The sequence below is a fragment of the Panulirus ornatus genome, chromosome 9 (assembly GCF_036320965.1).
Source record: "Panulirus ornatus isolate Po-2019 chromosome 9, ASM3632096v1, whole genome shotgun sequence".
Lineage (NCBI taxonomy): Eukaryota > Metazoa > Arthropoda > Malacostraca > Decapoda > Palinuridae > Panulirus > Panulirus ornatus.
Window position 1 is genome coordinate 4,593,033 of NC_092232.1, and position 12,604 is coordinate 4,605,636.

A 12,604-nucleotide genomic window follows, 5' to 3' on the forward strand; every position below is an offset into this window, starting at 1 on the left:
ACCCATTTCCTAATTTTCTATCTAACCATTGTAATGAGGCTTGTGTACATGGATATCTTCTGTTGTTTACATGTATATCTGTTGTTTACATGTATATTTGTACTGAGCTGAACGAACACTTGGGGAAAGAAAGTGGATAGACATTAAACACATGGGAGTAACTGGCAACCTTTGACCTCTAAAATGCCCCTAGAAAATGATCAAGTGAGAAATTCGTCATCAAGATTATAATTTCAGGTATATGAACAGACTCTTAACTGCCAACTTTCATGAATACTGGCTGAAATATGATCAATTCAGTAGCTGAAATATGGTAAAAAAAAAACATTAAAAAAATCAAATATGACCCTAAATAATAGTAAAAAAACATTATTTTATAAATTTGATATATAAATGGTGTGGCACATATAGAAATACATCTATGTATCAAATTTTATAAGTATTGGCTGATACATAGGCAAACACTGACCAAAACTCCACTGAAAAAATAAATTAAATTTGGCCCTTGAACAAGTGCCCAAAATCATCACCTCACAAATCTGACATAGAGTTAGTGTGCATATAGAAATATATCTATGAGCCAAAAATTCATGAAACCCCACCTGAAACAAGGCCATAAATAATGACACACACACAACAAAAATATCTTTAAGTTTGACCCCCAAGAGAACCTAGCCAAAAATGATCACATCATCAATATGTCATACAAAAAATGAGGCGTGTAGAAACAAAGAAAAGAAAAGATATATATATATATATATATATATATATATATATATATATATATATATATATATATATATATATACACCAGTGCCAAATTTCAGTACAAGTGGATGAAGTATGGCTAAGTAATGACCAAACAAAATGTGTGTCTTGTTAGAAATTCTGATGAGATATGAACTCAATATTCCTGCACTGTATGTATGTGGGACCAGATGGCAACGGCTGGCAATGGTGGAACTCCGTGTTTTCGATATAGAGCATTACGAACGTAAGGAACAGGAGGCACGAAAAACATAACGTGTTACGGCTGTGGGTAATTAACCTCTGACCTTACAGAGTGCTTTGAAAGACTTAATATGAAGGAAACGAAAGAAAGAAAGAAGAAAGAAATCCGGACGTATTGAGCCGAGGTATGTACATACCCGGCAAGTCGTTCAGCCCAAGAATGAAGGAATGGTAGACATGTTTGTTGGGAGGGAGGAGGAGGAGGAGGAGGAGGAGGAGGAGGAGAAGAAAAAGAAGAAGAAGAAGAAGAAGAAGAAGAAGAAGAAGAAGAAGAAGAAGAAGAAGTAAGAATTAGAAGAAAAAGAGGAGGAGGAGGAGGAGGAGGAGAAGAAGAAGAAGAAGAAGAAGAAGAAGAAGAAGAAGAAGAAGAAGAAGAAGAAGAAGATTGGGCAACGCAAACATGTCTTGCTCCGGGAGACGTGCTGAAGGAAGCGAGAGAGAGAGAGGAGAGAGAGAGAGAGAGAGAGAGAGAGAGAGAGAGAGAGAGAGAGAGAGAGAGGCCCGGGCGGCCCGGCTTGGCTGGCTCTCCTCCCATGCTAAATAATGAATCACACACACACACACACACACACACACACACACACACACACACACACACACACACACACACACACACACACACACTAGCATGCTGGAGACGATCCTGGCCTCCTGCAGCCTCCCACCTGCCCCACCCCCCACCAACACCTTCCTGGTCGATGTCTCCTTGTGCATGTCTCCTGGTCGACACCTCCTTGGTTAGGTCTCGTGATGGATGTCTCCTGGTCGATGTCTCCTGGTCGGTGTCTTCTTGGTGACGTCTCCCAGTGACGGGTCATCCCTACCGATGTCTCCTAGTGAGTCTTCCTTGCTGATGTCTCCTGGCCGTGTCTCCTCCTTGTTGAAGTCTCCAAGTCAGTGTCTCTTACCCATGTCTCCCAGTTCGCGGTTGCCGACGGGTGTCTCCAAGCCCCCAGATAACTACCAACCACATCACACCACCAGCTCATTACGTGTATAAGAAACGACCTTTCCATATATACCCGTAATGACCTTAGATTAATGAATACGAGACGGCTTCGCTAATGAGCTCATTACCATATGACACAAGACCTCGCCAGATATTAAAGTTCTGAATCAGATAAGGACGAATACATATTAATCAGCAATGTCGAAGGCAAGGGCGTCACTCGTTCATTCAGGTCCCTCCCCCACACGTCAGGGGTTGCCCCTTAAGGCGTCTACGATCAGGGGACCACGAGCACCTGAAGAGGGAGACGGCGAGATGGCTGCCATGGGAGGAGAGGTCCACAATTAGTCTCACAAATAGCGTTCGGGAGGTGACAGGTCTGCCACCGCTGGCCACCGCCACTACCCTACCAACAACATCCCTCCGCCGCCGCCTCCTCCTCCTCCTCCTCCAACAGGAGGACCCGACCGACTCTCAATCCCCCTCCCTCCCTCTACCGGGACACAGTGACGTCACTATCGAAAGCCACGCTCATTGGCGGGGCACCATTACTACCCCTCACCCTTCCTACTCCCCTCCTAACTGCCCCTCCATCCCTCCCCAACCTTATCCCCTCCTCTCTCCCCCCAACCGCGTCGTCGCCGGGGCGCCCCACCTGTGACGCCAGTCTGTCTGGCCCAGGTGGTGGTGGAGGTGGTGGAGGTGGTGGTGCCGGGGGAGGGAGCAGGTATCTGTGAATATGTGGCGGTGGTGGTGGTGGTCGGGACCAGGTGGTCTGCTCCTCCCGGACCACTGAGTCAGGCGGTCCGTCAGCTGGGATCTGGATCAGTGGGGTTCGAACCCCGAGCTAGAACAGCACACGTATGGGATATGTGTTTATTATATATATATATATATATATATATATATATATATATATATATATATATATATATATATATATATATATATTGGTGTGAGCAAGTATAAAAAAAAATCTAGGGAGAATAACATGTTTTGGAAAGAGATTAATATGGTAAGAAAAACAAGAGAGCGAATGGAAACATCGGTGAAGGAGGGTAAGGGGGGAAGTGATAACAGGTAGTGATGAAGTGAGGAGGAGATGGAGTGAGTATTTTGAAGGACTGTTGAATGTGCCTGATAATAGAGCGGCAGATGTAAATTGTTTTGGTCGTGGGGCTGTACGAAGTGTGAGAGTTGTGGAAATTCGGTTTGGTGAAGAGAGAAGAGGTGGTAAAAAGCCGTGCGTAAGATAAAATGTGGCAAGGCGGCTGGAGTGGATGGTATTGCTGTTTAACTTTTTTTTAAGAAAGGGGGTGACAGAGTTGTTGATTCGCTGGTAAGGATTATATCATATGCAAGGATGGATCATAGTGAGGTGCCTGAGTATTGGCGGAATGCATGTATAGTGCCATCGTATAAAGGCAAGGGGTACAAAGACGAGTGTTCGAATGACTGGGATATAAGTCTGTTGACTGTACCTGCGAGACGTAGGCCCTTCGTCACAACTGTATAGATGATATGCTTGAGGGCAATATGTGGTGTGAGGTGGGTTGATCGTTTGACAGGCTTAGAAAGAGATGTGGCAGTTTAGAAGAGTATGTACGAGAGAGCTGTAGAGGGTGTGCCGGAATGGTTTGGACATATGGAGAGGATGAGTGAGGAGAGATGAATAAGAGAGTATACATGTCAGAGGTAGAGGGAACGAGGAAAAGAGGGAAACCCATGGAGGAGGTGGAGGTGGAAGGATGGTGTTGAAAGACGCTTTCAAGGCTCGGGGCCTGAACGTGCAGGAGGGTGCGGGACGTGCAGGAGGTAGAACGAACAGGAGCGATGAAGTTTAAAGGGAACGAGATGCTGCCAACGGGTATCCCCGCACCGTCTTGCAAGCGTTGAGATGAACAGCCAGGAATAACAGGAGCAGCAGCAACAACAACAACAGCAGCAGACACAGCAGCAGCAACAACAACAGCAGCAGACACAGCAGCAGCAGCAACAACAAAAACAGCAGCAACAGCAGCAGACACAGCAGCAGCAGCAACAACAAAAACAGCAGCAACAGCAGCAGCAACAACAGCAGCAGCAACAACAGCAGCAGCAACAACAGCAGCAGACACAGCAGCAGCAGCAACAACAACAGCAGCAGACACAGCAGCAGCAGCAACAGCAGCGGCGACAGCAGCATATCTTGGAGGAGGAGTGCATGGGGAGAGGGAGGGTTCTGGAGGATGATGAAGGATCTGGGAGGGGACGACGACTGGGACTTTGAATCACCCAGGGGAAGAGCAGCGCCCTGGGAGCTCAAGGGAATACATTGGCGTTGGGGCTAAAGCTGACAGGGGCTGGTGGAGTTAAATCTGGCAGGCAGGAAAAGTGGGGCGGGGCGGGGCGGGACGCAAGGTGTGACGGACAAGATGTGGACACACACACACACACACACACACACACACACACACAGCCTCGCCAGAATATACCACACAGACAGAACCATAAATACATGTACGTCAGGAGGACTGCCAGAGGTTACTGGCCATGTGGAGGAAGTCATCAGGACACATACTGCTGAACTCCTCGAAGACTTCGATAGGAACGTCGGACCTATGACTACTGCGTCCACCTCACACGTCCTCCACCTGTTAACCGAGGTGATCAACATGGCAGTAGGTGCCAGAACTAAAGTAGGGAGCGGGGACATCACCTACAGTAGAGCAGGGAGCGGGGACATCACCTACAGTAGAGCAAGGAGCGGGGACATCACCTACAGTAGAGCAGGGAGCGGGGACATCACCTACAGTAGAGCAGGAGCGGGGACATCACCTTCAGTAGAGCAGGGAGCGGGGACATCACCTACAGTAGAGCAAGGAGCGGGGACATCACCTACAGTAGAGCAGGGAGCGGGGACATCACCTTCAGTAGAGCAGGGAGCGGGGTCATCACCTTCAGTAGAGCAGGGAACAAGCGAACCACAGAAGGCTACAATAAGTTTACTGCTCCTACCAAATGATAGAGAGGAAAGCAAGAAATGGCGATAAGGGATAAATGTGGGAAAGAGAAGTGAGGAGAAGAGAGAAGAAGAGAGAGAAGAAAGGGGAGAGAGGAGGATAGGAGAGACAGAGAGAGGAAGGGAGAGAGGTGTGGGAAGCCAGACATCTATTGTTCACGAGGAGAAAATTGAAGATGGATGACGGTTGGGGCAGGAGATGAATGACCCATGACTGACCCTCCCAGTACAGGCTGAGAGGGTAGGGCACAGGCCCACTCCTCCCGCTCTATATACCCACCTCACGAACATTGGAACTACCACAATATATATATATATATATATATATATATATATATATATATATATATATATATATATATATCGCAAGTAAAGTGATTCAGGAATATGCTATAAGCAACGTGGAAATTGAAACTGGAAGATCCAAGTGCTCTTGTGTGTTTGTGTGTGTGTGTGTGTGTATGTGTGTGTGTGTGTTTCTAAATTTCCCTGCAAGTAGCAACACTGCACGAGAGATGTCATTTTGGACGAGGCTGTTGTATCGTCTTCTGTGCTTTTACCCTAAGTAACTTCCTCTCCCTTGGCTCCATCCGCCCGCTGTCACGTCCACTCCCAAGTACCGAATGCACTCCACTTACTCCAGGTCCTCCCCAATGCACTCCACTTACTCCAGGTCCTCCCCAATGAACTCAACTTACTGCAGGTACTCCCCAATGAACTCCATTTACTCCAGGTACTCCCCAGTGCACTCCACTTACTCCAGGTCCTCCCAATGCACTCCACTAACTCCAGGTCCTCCCCCATTCATGCCTGGACTCAAACCATCTTGTCTTATCCTCCTGCTGCATCTCATTACCCTAGTTCTGTTCACATTTACACTCACAGTTTTCTCTTTTCAGCTACTATTCCACCCCTCACTCAGTCACTTGCTGTTTCTGTTTACAACACACACAAAAAATATTAACTGATAAGTGTACCGTGTCCCTCCCAGATCTTCTAGCCAGCCCAAACACTCGAACACCACTGACGGTAGACCGTCTCTACTCCCTTCCATCTACCTTCCTTCCTTCCTTCCTTCCTTCCTCCATTCACTCCTTCCTTCTTGACATGCCTCCCTCCCGCTTTTAGATCGTTGTCTCGTGCTCTAACTCAACCCTTCTAACGGGAGGGAGGACTTCCTCCATCTTGCTGTACGGAGACTGAATTCCTCCCTCTCATTGTACCCACGTACCGACTGCGCCGTGCTGTCTGCTGTCCTCTGCGCAACTCGCCCACACTCCAGGGACGACAAAAGGAAAATCACTTAACTAAGACTAAATTTGGCCAACGTGAACAAGAAAATTGCTGCTGGTCCCCCCACCTTTTTCCCCCCTCCCCCCGCTGACGACTGCCTGAGTGACCGACTGTGAATGCTGGTGTTGGAGTCAATACGAGGAGGGAAGAGATGCAGGCAGCCAGGCATGGGGACTTGATGCAAAAGCGATCCAGCAAGCAAGGACACAAGCACGCAACCAGCGACCTCCTTGCCTCGCGCTCAAAATTAATGGATAACAAAACAAAATGAAACATGGGTGAGATATCCCAGTTACGATAAGCGACATTTAAGTAGCAGAAGAAGGGACGCGAGCACCGCCGAGGCAGCAGTAACAGATGGTGGCACAGACACTGCTGAAGCAGCAGAGGACAGATGGGACATAGACGTAGCTGAAGTAGCAAAAAGTGGGAGACAGTCACAGCTGAAGCAGCAATAGCAGATGGGGCACAGACACAGCTGAAGTGGCGTAGCTAATATAGTAGAAAGTGGGACACAGACACAGCTGAAGTAGTTGAAGATTGGAAACAGGCACAGAAGCGGAAGGGGGGGGGGGACACAGACAGGACTGAAGTAGTAGATGGTGAGGACACAGACACAGCAGCAGATGGTGAGGACACAGACACAGCAGCAGATGGTGAGGACACGGACACAGCAGCAGATGGTGAGGACACAGACACAGCAGCAGATGGTGAGGACACAGACACAGCAGCAGATGGTGAGGACACAGACACAGCAGCAGATGGTGAGGACACAGACACAGCAGCAGATGGTGAGGACACAGACACAGCAGCAGATGGTGAGGACACAGACACAGCAGCAGACGGTGAGGACACAGACACAGCAGCAGATGGTGAGGACACAGGACACAGCAGCAGATGGTGAGGACACAAACACAGCAGCAGACGGTGAGGACACAGACACACGCAGGGTCGGGACAATCAGCTACAGCCAACAGAAGAAAACCCCACAGAACATCTCGGTCATCTTGCTCACATCCTTGAGGGAAAATGGATCGTACAACAGTAGGTGTTACTGATATACCCTCTCCCCACTCCCCTCTTCTCTCCCCATCCCACTCTCCTCTCCCACTTCCCTCCCCATTGACAATAATGACTGTTTTCCTGGCCTTTGATCTGTGGGTCGGGGCTGGCATCAAAGCCCTCAGGGAGAGGGGATGGAGGAGGGTAGGCGGGTCGGGTCCTCTCTGATTAATACTTCTGGCCCCCCACTCATTAGCGCCCTACGCCGACCCTGATCACCACCGCCCGCTAATTGATATTGGCCGAGGCTTTGGCGGGCGGGGCGCGTCGTCCAGTGCGACCCGCTGAGTCGTACGTCAACGCTGCCGGCGAAGGGAAGGCGGGATGGAAAGGTCGTCTTCAGGGTGGGGTCGTCTCGGACGATGACGACGTTCTTCGTCGGGGCGTCGCACTTCGGGTCGGGAGGGCCGACCTACTCACCTCCCCTCGACCAACTTGTCCGATATTCTCCACTGGTCTCGAGGATTACAGTGGTATATCTTCAGTGTACTCGTAGGTGTGGTGGTGGAAAACTGCCCCCTCCAGCGTAGTTATGTGTGGTGGTGACTAATTGCTCCCTCCAGCGTAGTTATGTGTGGTGGGGACTAACTGCTCCCTCCAGCGTAGTTATGTGTGGTGGTGGATAACTGAGTGGGGTGGAGCGAGCCTAGAAGACACGTGAGTGGGGTGGAGCGGGGCCAGGTTACCGTCCAGGTCAGCCGCAGTGAGTGGGATGGGGAGAGCGTGTGGGAGGAGGCAGGTGAGAGAGAGAGAGAGGAGGAGGAGGAGGTGGCGGTAAGGTGTCGCAAGCGAGCGTCGGGAAGAACTAATAGAAGTCTACTCGAACTCCTCCCCGACGTCCCGAGCCTCCGCAAGGCAGACCTCAAACCCGCACCTCTCAGTCCCTTCATCACACGAACTCAACCACCAGCCCCTTCATCACACGAACTCAACCACCAGCCCCTTCGTCACCACGAACTCAACCACCAGCCCCTTCATCACACGAACTCAACCACCAGCCCCTTCGTCACCACGAACTCAACCACCAGCCCCTTCGTCACCACGAACTCAACCACCAGCCCCTTCGTCACCACGAACTCAACCACCAGCCCCTTCATCACACGAACTCAACCACCAGCCCCTTCATCACACGAACTCAACCACCAGCCCCTTCGTCACCACGAACTCAACCACCAGCCCCTTCATCACCACGAACTCAACCACCAGCCCCTTCATCACCACGAACTCAACCACCAGTCCCTTCATCACACGAACTCAACCACCAGCCCCTTCATCACCATGAACTCAACCACCAGCCCCTTCGTCACCACGAACTCAACCACCAGCCCCTTCATCACCACGAACTCAACCACCAGCCCCTTCGTCACCACGAACTCAACCACCAGCCCCTTCGTCACCACGAACTCAACCACCAGCCCCTTCGTCACCACGAACTCAACCACCAGCCCCTTCATCACCACGAACTCAACCACCAGCCCCTTCATCACACGAACTCAACCACCAGCCCCTTCATCACCACGAACTCAACCACCAGCCCCTTCATCACCACGAACTCAACCACCAGCCCCTTCATCACACGAACTCAACCACCAGTCCCTTCATTACACGAACTCAACCACCAGCCCCTTCATTACACGAACTCAACCACCTGCCCCTTCGTCACTAGTGAACAAGGCGTCTTCTGTGAATCAATTTTCGGGGTATTTCTCAAAAAAAAAAAAGAAAAAAGAAAGAAAGAAATGGTCACACGTTAACCCACTTCAGGAGTGGAGTACCGAACCAGGTGGGGTAGGGGGGGGAAGGGGAGAGGGGGAGTTTGCAGGGAGGCATTTGTGAAGCAACTGAAGGGTCGTACCGTCGTTGTGCTCAAGGGTCGTACCGTCGTTGTGCTCAAGATTCGTACCGTCGTCGTGCTTAAGGGTCGTACCATCGTGCTCAAGGGTCGAACAGTCGTGCTCGAGGGTCGTACCGTCGTCGTGCTCAAGATTCGTACCGTCGTCGTGCTTAAGGGTCGTACCATCGTGCTCAAGGGTCGTACCGTCGTCCTCGAGGGTCGTACCGTCGTCGTGCTCCGGGGTGTTAAACCACCCAACAAACATTACAGTGTTGCCACCAGAGGGACGACTGTCGCACCCTAGTGATTTACCGCATCTGACCACGCACTCTACCACCCTCCCAACGACCCTCACCAGCAGCCTGGCTCGAGCGTGGAGGACGACTTGATATCCCGCATCAAGGTCGTCCGGAAGGACGGCGGGGGATGGGGTGTGGCGGGGTGCCACACCTCTCCAGACCCTACATCTATGCCCCCTTCCCTGACCTGACCTTAACTGACCTCACACTGTGACTGCTCTGCCAGATGTAGAGTTGTATATAGATAACACAGAGCTATATAAACACACAGACCACAGAGACCCAAGGTCCAAGCGAGATGGTCTGCCTTTAACACTACTGGACTAGTGAAAAAAAATGCGATCCCAGCAACACGCCCGATAGAAAACGGTTGGAAAAAAAATACCTTGCAGAAGTAATATGCCAGAAGGAAATCTTTATAACAGGAAAGTCATAAGGTAAAAATGAGCGTGAATGCGTCACGCATCCCATCACCAACAGCATGCAATCTCCACATTTTGCTATAAAGACAAGATTATGGATAAACTTTGAGTTCCAGCCAGTCTTGTAACTAACTTACCATGTCATTATTACACATGATGTGAAAGGATGATGCAATAACTCTTTCTTGTTCCCTTGAAGTTGATCATATTTTCCTGTTTCCCGGTAAAACCCGGGACTTACACCCCCTTCCCTCCCAGACCGAACATGCCTCTACGCGGTCCATTTCCTCTGGGTGATGCCATGGGACCCGCAGTCAAGCGACCCTCTACCATTCACACAAACACAGTTGACACCTCCAGAAGTAGAGTGAAATATTCCTCATCGGTCTCACCTCTCTTGCTCACTGTCACATCTCAGCCAAAACCCTCCAGACCACGTAAGGAGCATCAGGGAAGTAACACACTCGCTGTGGTGTTTTTAAGGCTTTTGAGGAGACAATGGGAGTGTTCCGGCAGCCTAACACGGAACACGTCACGGGGGTGATCCCATCTCAGTAGCACAGGCCAACTGATGAATTTAAGGTGTGTGTGTGTGTGTGTGTGTGTGTGTGTGTGTGTAGGGGTTGCTGAGTATGGCCTCTTAGAGACAGGCCCACACACACCACAGCCCACTCCGAGCCACACAGCCTCTGGCGTGACCGGGAACCTGGTGAACCAGCAACCAACAGGGAATCGATCCCTCTGCCGCAGCTGCTGCAGAGGATGACTTCACCTGCAGGAGGCCAGCCAGGGTCGCACACGACGCTGCCGAGGAGGATATGACTTTACACCTTCAGAAGGACGGGAGGGAGCCCCAAACAACATGCGGGTGACCTCCCCTTCGGGAAACTACGGGTGGTTGGCCGGGCTGTTTTGGCCTCGAGGCCCTAGCAAACTACCAGGGGCAGTTAAGGGCCGCTAACGTCAAGCTGCTACATCCACCAAAGCATAGAGTCTTCAGCGCCTTCTTCAGGAGGACAATGCTACGACCACACGCACCCTCACCACGCATGTGTGGGCCGCTGTCAGGGAGGAGTTCCTCGTCAGCGCTGCAGCAATACAGTCGTATACAGTAACCAGCAGAACACCCTGGGGTCATCATGGTCGGGGTGTCTGTCGTCATCCAAGTAACGACGGATACTGCCGCAGGTCAACGTCGCTACGTGGACCACCGGCTCAAGGTCGTGGGGCGCGCGCAAAACCATCTCGCTGTGTGATGGACTGCCATGACTCCACCAAAACAAGCTGACTGACTGTTATCCACATACTACAGCCAATAACACACACACACACACACACACACACACACACGTAATGACAACTAAGAAACAATTCATGTCAAACAATCAGTGGACTGTTAACAACCTCACCGTTTGCGCAGACCCGCTAGAAAAACTGTTGGGAAGCAAAGAATGTTCCAGGTTATCAAACGGCGCGCGCGAGCCACTAGGTTCATCGGTGTTGCCATACGAGGCGCAGGCGAAGCTGTCGGTTGGCGGGCCCGGGCCGTCGCCACCCACCCACCCACTCGAACCCACCCAGTGTTGCTGGTATAATCATCCACCTCTCCTCAGCCTTAAGGTCAGACCTTGTCTTGTCAACACGGTTCCTCCTCTCTCCTCCCCCCGCCCTCGATAGTGAACCAGCCAAACTATCGACAGTCTGGTAAACTAGATGATCGTCGACAACCCATACATAACAAGGTCAAGTTTTATCATCATTCTCTTCATCATCGAGTCGATAACTGGTCGAAAACCTACGTGAGGAAAATAACAGTATAACTGTAACTCCTGGGTGTTACCGGACTCCGCCGTCTTGCGGTTACGCCGCGAGTGATAAGTCACTATTGTATTCAGCGAGGTTTCGTTAGCGGAGTACTCTCTCGTCGACGAACTTCTCACTTAATGAATTCATCCGTTCCCTGCTACTGATTGCGGAGCAGCCTTAAAGATAATGGAAGCCCCGGGAAATGGGTCCTTGGGGCTATATCATAGTAGTGGTAGTAGTAGTAGTAGTAGCAGTGGGAGTAGTAGTAGCAGGAGTAGCAACAGTAGTAGTAGTAGTAGTAGTAGTAGTAGTAGTGGGAGTAGTAGTAGAGTAGTAGTAGTAGTAGTAGTAGTAGTAGTAGTAGTAGTAGTAGTAGTAGGAGGAGTAGTAGTAGTAGTAGTAGTAGGAGGAGGAGGAGGAGTAGTAGTAGTAGTAGTAGTAGTAGTAGTAGGAGTAGTAGTAGTAGTAGTAGTAGTAGTAGTAGTAGTAGTAGTAGTAGTAGTAGTAGTAGTAGTAGTAGTAGTAGGAGGAGGAGTAGTAGTAGTAGTAGTAGTAGGAGTAGGAGGAGGAGTAGTAGTAGTAGTAGTAGTAGGAGTAGGAGGAGGAGTAGTAGTAGTAGTAGCAGGAGTAGTAGTAGTAGTAGTAGTAGTAGTAGTAGTAGTAGTAGTAGTAGGAGGAGAGTAGTAGTAGTAGTAGTAGTAGTAGGAGTAGCAGTAGTAGTAGTAGTAGTAGTAGTAGTAGTAGTAGTAGTAGTAGTTTTTTTTTTTTTTTAATACTTTGTCGCTGTCTCCCGCGTTTGCGAGGTAGCGCAAGGAAACAGACGAAAGAAATGGCCCAACCCCCCCCCCCCATACACATGTATATACATACGTCCACACACACAAATATACATACCTACACAGCTTTCCATGGTTTACCCCAGACGCT

At 50.1% G+C, this 12,604-nt stretch overlaps 1 protein-coding gene across 5 annotated transcripts in view; it reads right to left on the bottom strand.

Moving 5' to 3' along the window:
* Positions 1-12,604, bottom strand: part of sff (sugar-free frosting) — a 337,418-nt gene that overhangs the window by 93,505 nt on the left and 231,309 nt on the right. The gene's annotated exons all lie outside the window — the stretch shown is intronic.